At 42.6% G+C, this 13,380-nt stretch overlaps 1 protein-coding gene across 1 annotated transcript in view; it reads right to left on the bottom strand.

Annotated features, from left to right (window-relative positions):
- Positions 1-9,286, bottom strand: part of ntm (neurotrimin) — a 184,049-nt gene extending 174,763 nt beyond the window's left edge. The window contains exon 1 of the mRNA XM_028596289.1: positions 9,214-9,286. The gene's annotated coding sequence lies outside the window, so the exon portion shown is untranslated. The remainder of the gene's footprint in view (positions 1-9,213) is intronic.
- Positions 9,287-13,380: the final 4,094 nt, after the last annotated feature.

The raw sequence follows: 13,380 nt of genomic DNA, 5'->3' as shown, positions 1-13,380 counted from the left end.
TCCTCAGCTACACAGATGAAGTTCATCTTTAGAGGGTCAGTTCACCAACATCATTTGAAGTGAGTGGTAGCTAAGCAGATAGTTTTGGTTTAATTGTGTCAGGGTAGATGGAGGTGAATGGTAAATATATTTGTGGCGCTCAAAGCATTCCCAAAATTCAATTTAAAGCCCAAAAAATGATATCATCGAGCCCAGTTTCCCAAGAAATTATGTTCATACTGGACAATTTTAGAGCACGTTATTTACATTCAATGCCAATGTTCAGTCACTGCAGGAAGCTTTTATGTAGCAGGACATGGAGGTTGGGCGGTGGATGTGCGTAGGCACAGCTGATGTTAATGTAGAAGATGTCACAGAACAAATACTATAAGTATGTAAAACAACGCACGGACGAATCCACTTCTTAATAATACTGGCACATCTGAAATCTGAACAGTATATACAGTAAACAAATACATCTACAGATGAGGCTTCTTCACAAGCGAAGGTGGCTTCCTTCCCCTGGGATGGTGTTTGTCGAAATGTAGTGATGATCAAATGAATCCCCATGAAGCGTCATTAACCATTTTCTTTCTTTTCTGAGGTCACTAGATGGTGCTCTCTGTTCAACAAAGGGGTTAAAGCACACAGAATTGTCATTCCTTGAGAATTTTTCTTTCAAACCAAGACCGCCATCTAGTGGGCTCAGAAAATAAAGAAAATGGTTCATGAAGCTTCATGAGGCTTCATTTGGCCATCACTTTCAAATGGCCGGAAACTTTATTAAATGTCTGACCTGCACATGAACGAGTTCAGATGGCTCTAAACGGCAAGAGGTAGAATATGGTGTGTCTAAAGGCTGTTTTATACTTCTGCGTCAACTCCATGCCGTAGTTACGCCGACGCTGCTACGTCATTGTGACCCTTTTGGAGTTCTGCGTCGGGGTCCATTTCACCGCCATAACGCTAGGGGGTGTCGCCTGTGTCAGTGTTGCTCACCACCAAAACGGTACTCAGAATGGCAAACCCCATAGACTGTCGTGCTAAAATATTAATCTTATTACGTTTGGCCTTTTTCTTGCTTAGATTTTGTAAAAAAGTATCGAGAAATAGACACAGTGAAATCCATTGACCTATAGTTACCATATGTAACCAGAAAATAAGTCTGAGGTTATTTGCAAGGGGTCTGCCAGCCAGTTTATGTTATGCTAGCAAGCTAACTTTAGCACGACTGCCCACAAAGTACTGCTTGCTGGCGAAGTGCTAATTTCAAAACGTTACTGACATATAGACACTTTACAAATGGATAACCCCGTCATTGTAACCAAAATATGAGTTTATTTGCTAAGCTTATGTCAGTGAACTAGCATGTTGCTACTTCACCACAGTAGGCTGCTGGAAACACACACCATCAACACACAGGACCAGTTGACCAATCACAGTCCTTACGGTCCACGTCGAGCTACGGCGGAGGGCTCGGAGGGGGGTTCGCGGCGACACAGAGGGGCATACGGGGGTACGCCGTCGTTTCAACACAGAAGCATAAATCAGCCTTCAGTCTGTGTGTGTGTTTGTGTGTGTGTGTGTGTGATATAAGTAAGAGGAGCGCAGCAACCTTAACCATACTGTAGTTGGTATACATGTAGAACAAAATAATTCAAACATTGGCATTTGATATCATAAAGGTTGTCATTGAACATAATTCATTCTGCCTGGAAAAACCTGAAACCTGTTCACAATGAGGCCTGTAAGTTAGTGAAAAATCATTGAAACTCACACCCACTGATATAACACATGAATTGGTCATTTGACCATGTTCCCACGACTTTATTTACTATAAGATATGTCAACACACTATAATTAATTAGAAATATTATAATACAGTTAAAAAAAATGTGAACAGGTTTTATAATTTGAATGCTTAATTAGTATGGCCACACAACATACATATGCTATATCATTTTGTGTTTTACAGTAATAAGTATTCAAGCAAAGTGTTACCAAATAAGAATAAGAATAACACAAAAAAGATCAACAGTCTAACTCGTGTCATTCTGCTGAAGAGAAAGAACTAAACTGTGTGGTACTTTTCTAATAACTCACCATAATAACAACCTTTGACACTAAGAGGCTTCATCTTAGGTTACTGATAATTATTACCTTGCAGTAGCTTTCTGTGGCTTTAAAAGGCAACTTGGCGGCCTTAAATGATGTGGTAGGAAAGGTTCTGCAGCAGCGGCCACAGCTTCTACGCCTTCTCTTTAGCTCTCTCCCTAATCACAGAGACCTTGGACAGTGGAGTGTAGCAATGCTCAGCTTTAACAAGCTCCAACTGTAACATTTGCAGCTTCCCACTTAAAAAGACTTGTCATCAAATATATTCTCCCAGACATGTTGGAAACAAAACATATCTCATTGCATTATCACTACCAATACATAATGTGAGAACATTAAGTATTTTGTTTCAGTTGCATGGCATATGCTTAGATATGCACGCACGCGCACACACACACACACACACACACATAGAATGGAGGGAGTGTTGGAATGCTTGTTATAAAATTGCCAAGCTGGAGAGAAGACAAAGTCAAAGCAGCCAGTTTGATCAGAATCCACTGTACAGTACACATTATTTACACAGCACCACCTCTTTTTGCTGTTCCTAATAACACAGCCCAGATTTGCAGGGAAATGCCAAATGTTGTTCACTAAGGATGCGTAGGACGTTCCTAACTGCCTTAATTTCATTTTATGTTATTGGTTTAGGCTTTATGTAAAGAATAGGCTAACCCATGATGGAATAGTATACTGACTGCAGCTTGTGATTGGCAGTCAGCACTGTAAAACACAGACATCAGCCCAGGAACATCCTTACAAACAGTCTGGGACCTGAAAAAAGACCAAATATATATGTGTGTAGGGCTGATAAACTGGGGGGAACTTTTACTACAGCATGTAATTAAATTCTTCCGGTGCAAAATAAAGATAAGGATTCCATTAGCCCCTTAAAACATTCTGGGATAATGAATGTATGTGGTTGATGGAGCACCTCATGTGGGACAGGTGGGATTTACTCCCAGGCTTAACTCGGCAGTGCGGGAGTGCGGCAGGCAGGCACTGCACCCAACCACAGGAGCCTGGCGACAACATTTGATGCACCATTGGCACCGGAGGCAAATGAGATTACAGCACGGGGAATGGAATTGACTCTCTCCTTGACAGATTTACAGATCCCCACTGGATAGAACACAGGCCAAAAAAGGTTGTAAAACCCATCATCTGTGGGGTGAATTACACACGGCTTGGAACAACTTGTTTGGTTTAGGAAATCCACACACGGGCCTCTTTTGATTTACTTGCACCCCCACACCTCAGCCGCCCACCCACCTCCTTCCTCCTCAGCCATCCTGGTGGAAGTGTGCATGGCTGGCAGTGTTTGGCCTAAGGTGGGGTTCAGCTTCTCATTGTTTGTTAAATCTCTGTCCTTGGCCTTTAATCTGTTGGCCGCTTGCACTGGAATAATCCCACCCTGTATTAATAACTGGCCATCACAAGCGTTGTAAGACCATCCGTGTCTCTGAACAGATACAATCTGAATATGAGCATCTCACACCGCTGGCGTCTCTCTGTCCCTAAGCAATAACATGCGGAGGTCAAATAAAGCTGCACAGTCGATTCCACAATAAAAATGTCTGCTCTCCACTTTGGGAATTCTTAGACAACCTATAAAGACAACAATATTAAATATTTAACTATCCCTCGCCTCATGTTGCCATCAATCCATCACCTTGATCTGTATGATATAGATACACCCCTCCACACTGCTGGACTCTGTGTATTAAAACCATCTGATGTGTCTGTAGAGAAGAAGCTGAACTCCATGCACCCCCAGCCAGGCAAGTCAACATTTCCACTCACAATTCTCTCTCAACAGTGAGCTTCACCCAAATGATTTCTGCTGCATTCACAGCCCAGTCAGTCAGTGCAGATCATAAAGAGTCAAGATGTTGTACGTAGTATAGCAGATTTGTGGTTATGGGATGACATGGCCTCGCATTGCCAGACCTTCCTCCACAGTGCTGCGGAGGAAGGTCTGGCGAGTCCACACAGCATTCTGGGATGGGAGAAAATCATACTCTGGTTTATTGGCATTTCTTTAAAGCAATCACAATTGTCTTGGGCGATGCTAAGCGCCTCGGGAAGGAACTTGTTTGGGTGGAACGTGTGTACGCTCAAAAGTAGTTTTAGTTGTGCAACAGAAAACTCAGATTGGACAGATAGTCTAGCTAGCTGTCTGGATTTACCCTGCAGAGATCTGATCCTCAGAAATCCACGAAATTGAGGGACATCTGACAGAATTTTCGGCGGCACCTAAACAATCCCGGAAGTAAAACGTAGTCGATATAGACTAGGGATGATATGTCTTTGAGGAGCTGAAATACATTCTGTATGCTCATCAGATCTGATCTATACATAAGAACTGGCTGACTGGAAGAAAACCACTCATCTCAAAGCTACCTTAATGGTTACAGAAATCACAAAATCTTACATTGATCATCTGATAAAATTAAAATTAAAAAGTCATATTAATTGAATTAACTGAGCCAAATGCGACAAACATCCTGGAGACATCCAGGAGAGTACGATTCATGGCATTGATTAAAACATGTTTCACCTCAGTTTGTTCAAACAGAATGAATGCTTAAAGGAGTGTGAGGTTTGTCATAAAGGGTAATGGGGGGGGGCACAGAGGAAGCAGCAGCAGTGGTAATCAACAAAACAATGACAGATTGTTGTCATCGTCAATGACTATGGGATTCATTATCATTCACAGAATGCATAATTCATATGCATATGCTCATTACAAGTATATTCCAATACAATACCCTTCATTCAGGAGATTTCCAACAAAGGGCCACATGCTTTCTGAAATGTTGTCTTGCCTTTTTATAAATCATGGAATAAAATCAACTCATTAAATACTCCACTGGGCAGCTCTGCATGCTGGCAACTTCACTGCAAAAGCTAATGATAATCTTATATTTAGAGTTAAAAGCTAGTCTGGAGCTGATTTGACTATGTGTTGGATTATCTAGTGCCATAAAAGACTGATTCCATTTAAGTAATTGTCACTTGTCTTCATTCTTCATTAGAAGAAGAACTTGTCTAATTGTTATTTTAGCCAGATACAAAAGATGATCATCCAGTATGCTTCAACATGTATCTCAAGCCCTGAACTTTAAAGACAAAAAAAGTCTCATATAGTGTTTTGGCTTGCATGAGGTTATATTTCCAACTTGTTCTTTAGACGAAATGTCTTTTTTTCAAGGTTTAGTCTTGTTAATTTTTTTTTTCAATCTCTGCCATTCAGTAACAAAAGTGCTTCTGATGGTTTAAAGTAAACAATGAACAAAACCAGACAGTCTCATTAGACTCTCTCTCTCTCTTTCTCTCTCTCTCACATTAGACTTAACACCCTTTGGTCATAAACCAAATTATTGGACAAATACACAGTTTGACTTGATGATGATACCAAATGAAAAGTCAGATGATCACCAAAGCCATTAGGATTCCTTCTCTGAAGAAAAAGATAGAAGATGAACCTTGGTTGATCCCCAGAGGAGGACTTTGGATGTAAAGCATTATCACAGACACACAGAGAAAGTAAGAAAATACGGAGACAAAAATTGCAAGTTAAAGTGCTATGGTTTGTATAGTTAAGTATGTCTGTACTAAATTGCATGGCAACAATTATAACACAAATGGCAGTCTGGACAACACATGGTGGACTGGCGGGCCGGCTCAGCGTTAGCATGGCTCAGCGTTAGCATGGCTCAGCATTAGCATGGCTCAGCGTTAGCATGGCTCACTGTTAGCATGGCTCACTGTTAGCATGGCTCACTGTTAGCATGGTCCACTGTTAGAATGGCTCAGTGTTAGCATGGATCAGTGTTAGCATGGTTCAGCGTTAGCATGGCTCAGCGTTAGCATGCCTCAGCGTTAGCATGGCTCAGCGTTAGCATGGCTCACTATTAGCATGGCTCAGTGTTAGCATGGTTCAGTGTTAGAATGGCTCAGTGTTAGCATGGATCAGTGTTAGCATGGTTCGGTGTTAGCATGGCTCAGCGTTAGCATGCCTCAGCATTAGCATGGCTCAGTGTTATTTCACCAAGGTCCATACAGGTCTTCTACATGAGCTCTCAAAGAACAAGAAACACTGTTGTACTTTAAGTACTTTGATCTTACTTTAGGTAACTGAATTCCCTAGTTTTAAATATTAGTTGGCTTTGAAATAAATTAACCTCACTTAACAATTCCTTGAAATTAACTTTTTTTCAAGACTTTGCAGAAGCAGGACGTCCTGACCTACTTACAACAAATCCTCCAAACTGTACGATGATATTGGCCATTTGTCCCCCCCCCCCTCTAATACGACCCACATGAGTGTTTCATAAATTAGCGCCCCTAGCGGTGGCGGAAATAAATATGACCTCATATCCAAACCAGTGAACGCAACGGTCGCGGTTTTGAACGTAAAGGTCGCAAATTTAAACGACTTTTCACGTCACAGTTTGGTTATGTTTTGGCACAAAAACAACGACTTAGTTAAGTTTAGAAAAAGGCCGTGATTTGTGTTAAAGTCACAAGTTACTTCACTTCTGGTAACACATGTAACGCTGAACGCAACGTTCGTAAAGTTTCCAAAAAACTCGCCACGGTCTCAGTTTGTTTATGTTTAGGAACCAAAAGTGCTTAGTCACGTTTAGAAAAAGATCACGGCAGAAGTTACTTCATAGGTTGAACGTGACATCCGTTAAGTTAAAAAAAAAACTCTCTAACCCATTTACTTTTAGTTTCTCTATAGAACTATAGAGCCCCCCTACAGGTTTCTCTCTAGAGCCCCCCCTACAGGTTTCTCTATAGAGCTCCCCTACAGGTTTCTCTATAGAGCTCCCCTACAGGTTTCTCTATAGAGCCCCCCAACAGGTTTCTCTATAGAGCTCCTACAGGTTTCTCTATAGAGCTCCTACAGGTTTCTCTATAGAGCTCCTACAGGTTTCTCTATAGAGCTCCCCCTACAGGTTTCTCTATAGAGCCCCCCCTACAGGTTTCTCTATAGAGCTCCTACAGGTTTCTCTATAGAGCTCCCCCTACAGGTTTCTCTATAGAGCTCCCCCCTACAGGTTTCTCTATAGAGCTCCCCCTACAGGTTTCTCTATAGAGCTCCCCCCTACAGGTTTCTCTATAGAGCCCGCCCTACAGGTTTCTCTATAGAGCTCCCCCTACAGGTTTCTCTATAGAGCTCCCCCACAGGTTTCTCTATAGAGCCCGCCCTACAGGTTTCTCTATAGAGCTCCCCCTACAGGTTTCTCTATAGAGCTCCCCTACAGGTTTCTCTATAGAGCCCCCCCCTACAGGTTTCTCTATAGAGCTCCCCCTACAGGTTTCTCTATAGAGAAAGAGCCCCCCCTACAGGTTTCTCTATAGAGCTCCCCCTACAGGCTTCTCTATAGAGCTCCCCCTACAGGTTTCTCTATAGAGCCCCCCTACAGGTTTCTCTATAGAGAAAGATCCCCCCCCTACAGGTTTCTCTATAGAGAAAGAGCCCCCCCTTACAGGTTTCTCTATAGAGCCCCCCCCCCACAGCTCCTATGTTTCCTCGTGTCTGACTCCTCTCTCGGTCAGTCTGCCGTTTCCTCTTTCTCTGTTCCTCTACAATGCTTTCCGAGCTTTCTGCTTCTTTTTAACCGTCTCAGCCATGACCAGTGTGAAAAACTCCATCGCTACCTTGTTAGCCGGTTCCTGAATGGGCGTATGTGTGCAGTGCCAAAAAGTGCTATAACCATTTCAGTGACTCCGAAGCTGTTCAGTTAAGGTAAATTAAGCTAAAAAAAACTGCATAGTTCCCCTTTAAAGAAATCTCATCAAGTGAACTCCACTGGCAGCCAAATTTGCTCATTTTAACCATTACAACGTGGCTTTTAAAAATGTATTTACTCTAACGGGGCATTGCAGCATTAACTTGAAAAGAATTACTGTCAGGTTTTGAGTGCATTTCACTCAGCTCAGATACGTTTCACCAACTTGGCTGGCCTGAGACTTTACACCAAAGGAAAGCACGGTGCTGAGAGAGATCCAGTAATGGTGAGTTTAGTTCCTCTGTGGAGAGTTTGCTCAAGCTGTTACAGTTCACGCTAAAGCCGCTGCTCCTCTCTTCTGCAGTCTCTTAATAGTCTTCACATCACTGCCTGAAAATAGTGAGGGCAGCCAAGTCTACATTTTCATAGTGTCGTCTAATGTGTCTTTTCTGCATTTGTTTTTCCTTTTTTTCTCACCATTTTTCATCTGCCCTTAGCTTCTTAGAAGATCTTTTCTTCCTGTCTCAGAGAGCATTTTGCTTCTGAGGTCAAAGGTTTTCGCTTTATCTTTTCTTAAGAGATAGTTGTTGTTGAAGTGGTGCTCAGGTTGCAAGCAATTTTCAGTCCTTCAACCAGCTGCCATCGCCACAAATCTTGACAGATTTAACTCCATTTACAGCGCAAGAACAGCGCTGACTTCAGGTTTTATGCTGTTAAGTGATGTGGCAGAGTTTCTGCAAGATTCAACCACACTTTGTAAAGGCTGAATAGAATCATCCTGTTTGTTTACAGTGATCGTGTGGTCAATTTAAAATGCCGTTAAGTGGCCACTTTAAACTAATAAACAGCTCTAATGCGTGACAAAATTAAGTCATAATTGAATAGTTTTTTATGAACACAAATTGAATGAAAGTTTTGTGATAACATAAAAACAAATCCAAAAAGTTAAGACTTCAAGGTTTGTACTTATCAGCAGACGTTAACAATAGGCACCACACACCTCTCAGCTCTTTCAAATTGAAAAGTGATGCCAAAGTACCGTCCTGCATCAACAGAGCCGCTACCAATCTACCAATTTCCTGCCATAACTTCATTGATCCAGGGCTCTCCAGCTGAACATGAACTCAACATTTTACCTCCATTCCTAAATTGATCTGAACCGTAGAGCTGTCAGCTGTTGGCAATCACCTTTCATCTGAAGCCATTCACGCATAAACAACACAAACACATCCCCCTATGATAATGGCACTGGTGATTGCTTAGCAAAAGCTGTATTAAAGCACAAACTAACCTTTTTCAGAGCGGGAGCTTGAGTAAAGTAATCAGATGGTGCATCATTACAAGGTTTGCATCGACAGGGGAAATGAACACTCACCTCTCAGACAAGCAATCTATGGAGGTAGGCATCGCACTCTCAGCGAAAATATGGATTCTTGCTGAGAACGTTTGAAGCCTATATATTCTTGGCATCATAAGAACTGCATTTCATGGTGGGAGGTAGCCGTAGTCACTGCCCTGATTGAAAAGCTGTCGGACTAATTGAGGCTTTGCTTTGGAATGGGCTGTGTCAGGATGGAGGGTGTCGGTCATGCACACAGGAGTCACGGATCGGAGACCAGAGAGAGACCTAGTGAAGCGCCTGGTGCAGGTGCGTTTAGGGCCTGTATGAATCCACTTTGCTAGTTTAACAGTGGAAAAAAGGGTCTGTGCACCGGGCGCATGGTTCTAAAGGGTTGTACTTAGTCTCTTCATTAATCAGAGGTGTGTTTTGGGCGTAACATGCAATAAACCAATCAGAGATCATCTCCCATTCCCTTTAAAAGCCAGGCGCGTTTGGACCTTGGAGCATTGCTGTTATGATGGAGGATTTGCTGAGCAGGAAAGAGAGATTGAACTGATCTGCTTGTGCGTGAAGTGAAAGTGCCAGTAACCATAATAACATGTAAAATATATAGATATACTGTACACAATAATACTATTTCACACTGTAATATTTGTATTTGTAATCTTTTGCGTGTTTGTGTGCTGCTGCACTTCGCTGTGTGTGTAACAAGCATAGTGTGCACGCGCTGTGCACGAGCCTAGGAGCATTTTACTAATGCTCTGTTAAAATAACAATGAAATGCTGCGTTATTGACTTCAGACCAGGTTTTTGTTGGCCAATGGCGTGATCACTTCCCGCTGCCTCAAGATAGCAATACTCCCAGAATGCACCTGAGCACACCTCCCTGTAAGAACAGCACGCCCAAAGGGCGCAAAGATGGGCGCAGGTGCATTTGCTATTTAAACGACGTGGGCGCTGGACTAGTCTTAAACTAGCAAAGACACACACTCGGGCTTTGTGCTGCGCTGCGCCGGGTGCAAGATAGGGCCCATTGTCTTAGAGTTTTCGTCTTAGCTAACAGGAGTGACTGCAAGAAAGACACCTACAGTTCCACTTAAATAGTCCCGACAGTGGCACTCATGTCAGGTTTCACACGCAAAATAGCAGACAAGGATCTGTAGCCTGAGAATTATGATCTGTTGGAAAACTCATTTCAACGGGCTTGAGAAAGAATAGAGACTTTGTCACCATTCATATGCCCAGTTATTAAGTGCACATTGTGACAATTTCTTTAAAGAAATGTCCCTCTCAGGTTTTGAAGGGAGAGAGTGCTACAAGCAGTGAAGGGGCATTAGTGCTAGAAATAAGGCCAGGCTAATGAGGGTTAGTCAAATATCACTGCAGTCCCCTATAAAAGACCTTGGTATGAAGGTTTGAAGGTGCAATGTTCCCTTGGGATATTTCTGTCAAATACACACATGGAGATGGAAAATGAGGTTGCCACCATTGGGATGAATTAGGCCATCTTAAACGTGAATTACGAATTGGAGAAGAAGTTGTGGTATTTTGACCTGCAGAGAGAACTCGCTGTCTTGGTTCCACTCAGAACCTGAATCACAACACAGTAGCAGCTATTCTGCTATTCTACATTGGTGATTCAAACTAGAGCTGCAGTGCTTCACTGTACTGCATCTTACCGTTTTTGAATTTCAAAACTATTCTGCAAACATACTTATTTTTTGAATGTCTGTCTGTTAGTGTCAGTTCCTTGAAGGGAAGTCTTTGTACTTGTATTTCTGCAATGAGACCGGATTTTACAGGACTATTTTCCATAGACTACATTAATCCACCACTTGTCAGACTACTCATTTGAAAAATGTGTAATGCAAGACTGTCATGCCGTATGTTCTGCATGCAGTAGTTGTTGCTGAATGCAGGAGAATACATAATTATGAAGTCAACCTATGCTATATATTTGTTCAGTATTTGTGGTCTCTGTCTTGTAATGCAGAATGGATCAGGGATAATCCCTGCGCCTCTCTTCATTCTCACCTCCCTCCTTTATATTAATTAATTCAGCAAACAAGAACTGACTAGACAAACACAGACGGGCCTCTTTGTTAAATGGCAAATACTGTACCAGGGACTTGCACACATGCACTGTAAGAGCAAACCAAATCAATCTTCATTAGAAATGCCTTTTTGTGCCGAAAGTGGCATCTCAAGAGACCATCTTTAGATCCCTGCAAAGGAGCGAGAGCAGGTCTCTATGTTTAAAGTTCAAACAAAGCATCTGAGTCCCCACTGACGCCCCCCCCCCACACACACACACACACACACACACACACACACACACACACTGGATGCCACTATATTCTGATAAATCACAGAGCTTCCCAATGAGATGCTAACCTTGGGTTTGTGGAAAAGAAGGTACATGCTGATGTGCTGAGTTGTGCCGGTGTGCTTATTGGAAAGCTGGAGTCAGGGCTGGGCATTTTCACTGAGATGGCAAAATGGCTTCAGCTAAATATGAGACGGATCAAGGCCTTAATGCTCACAGCATAAATGCTGGCACCACATTGCAGAATATATTGTGTCAAAAAGGTATGGCCTATCAACAACAATGCCAATTGGTGTATGTTTCTGAGCAAACAGCAATAGAGCAAAGCAAGTTGGCAAATATTAAAATGTAGGGGTGACCCCAAATAGACGACTATTTGACGATCTGGTCTATGAGCATGATTCGACTGCCAATCTCAGAGTTGAGTCGTCGCAGTGGTGGAGAATGTGGTTATGAAACAAAGATCATTCCATTTGGGCTTTATGGGGGTGCTGAATGTCTGATTTAACAAAGAATTGCTTGATCTCTCTCTCTCTCTCTCTCTCTCTCTCTCTCCTGTTGACTGCCCCTATACTTCCCTGTTTCTCTTCTGTCTGTGGATTGCTACAACAGGGTAAAATGGAATAAGGGCTGGAAGTTATGTTTAACACCACAAAAATCAAGCAAACCAAACTAAGTGGCGTGTCTGTCTGTCTGTCTGTCTGTCTGTCTGTCTGTGTGTGTGTGTCTGTCTGTCTGTCTGTCAGTGTGTTTCTGCTCTGTTGTAGACCAATTATTACAACGTGTGGTGCTGGGCCCGTTTCAGCTCTTTTGCCTGTGTGAAAAAAAAAATGGATGTCAATGTTGCAAATGACAAAGTAAAAAAAACAGACATAATTTGACGATCAGTAATAATATTGTATGTGGCGTTTTCTTTTGCGGGGTGCAAATGTTCCGCTAGTATCGCTTTGCCAGACCCTCCACAGCGCTGCGGAGGAGGGTCTGGCTAGTCCACACAGCATTCCGAGATGGGAGTGAAAAATGTGCTATGGTTTATTGGCATTTCTTTAAACCAATCACCTTTATCTTGGGCGGCACTAAGCTCCGTATGGTGTCGCTGCAACAAAGCCTCGGGAAGGAACTTGTTTTGGTGGAACGTATGTGAGTTAAAAAGTTGTTTTTGACAGAAAACTCAGATTGGACAGATAGTCTAGCTAGCTGTCTGGATTTACCCTGCAGAGATCTGAGGAGCAGTTAACCATAGTCCTCAGAAATCCACCAGAGGTTAGAACAACAACACAAAGAAATTGGAAGGAAACAGACATCGGCAAAAAGACATGCATGGAATTTCCCGCAGCACCAGAGCAATCCTGGAAGTGGAACGTCGAGGATATAGACTAATGTTCCACCAAAACAAGTTCCTTCCGAGACTATTATGCAGAGCCCCCGTTGCTGCATCCAGAGCTTAGCTTAGCCCAAGACGATTGTGATTGTGATTTTTCTCCTATTTCAGAATGCATCTGTGGTATAAACACAGATGTATTCCACAGCACTAGTGGAGATAGATCTGGCAATGACATGATCTGACACCCCTATTAATATTATGAGGATTTGTACACACTTCCTCTTGAATATTTAGGCCTGGTGGTAAAACAAGACAAAATGCTGCAGATTCTGTAATGTCTAAACAGCAAAGTGGCTTGTGACACCCTCCTCAGCTACAACACAACCCCCTCCCCAATCCCACTACTAACAAGCTCCCTTACTGGAGTCCACCATATTACCCAGGGGCCACTGGGGTCAGCAGTGCCCGTCTTGCTCTATTGCCCGTTAATGATAAGCAGCCTCAAATATCTCCAGCAGGGAGAAATGTTACCCTTGCTTTTTCCTGCTTC

Source organism: Perca flavescens, chromosome 13 (genome assembly GCF_004354835.1).
Source record: "Perca flavescens isolate YP-PL-M2 chromosome 13, PFLA_1.0, whole genome shotgun sequence".
Classification (NCBI taxonomy): domain Eukaryota; kingdom Metazoa; phylum Chordata; class Actinopteri; order Perciformes; family Percidae; genus Perca; species Perca flavescens.
Note: the sequence above shows the minus strand (reverse complement) of the source record. Positions and strands in the feature narration are given on the sequence as shown.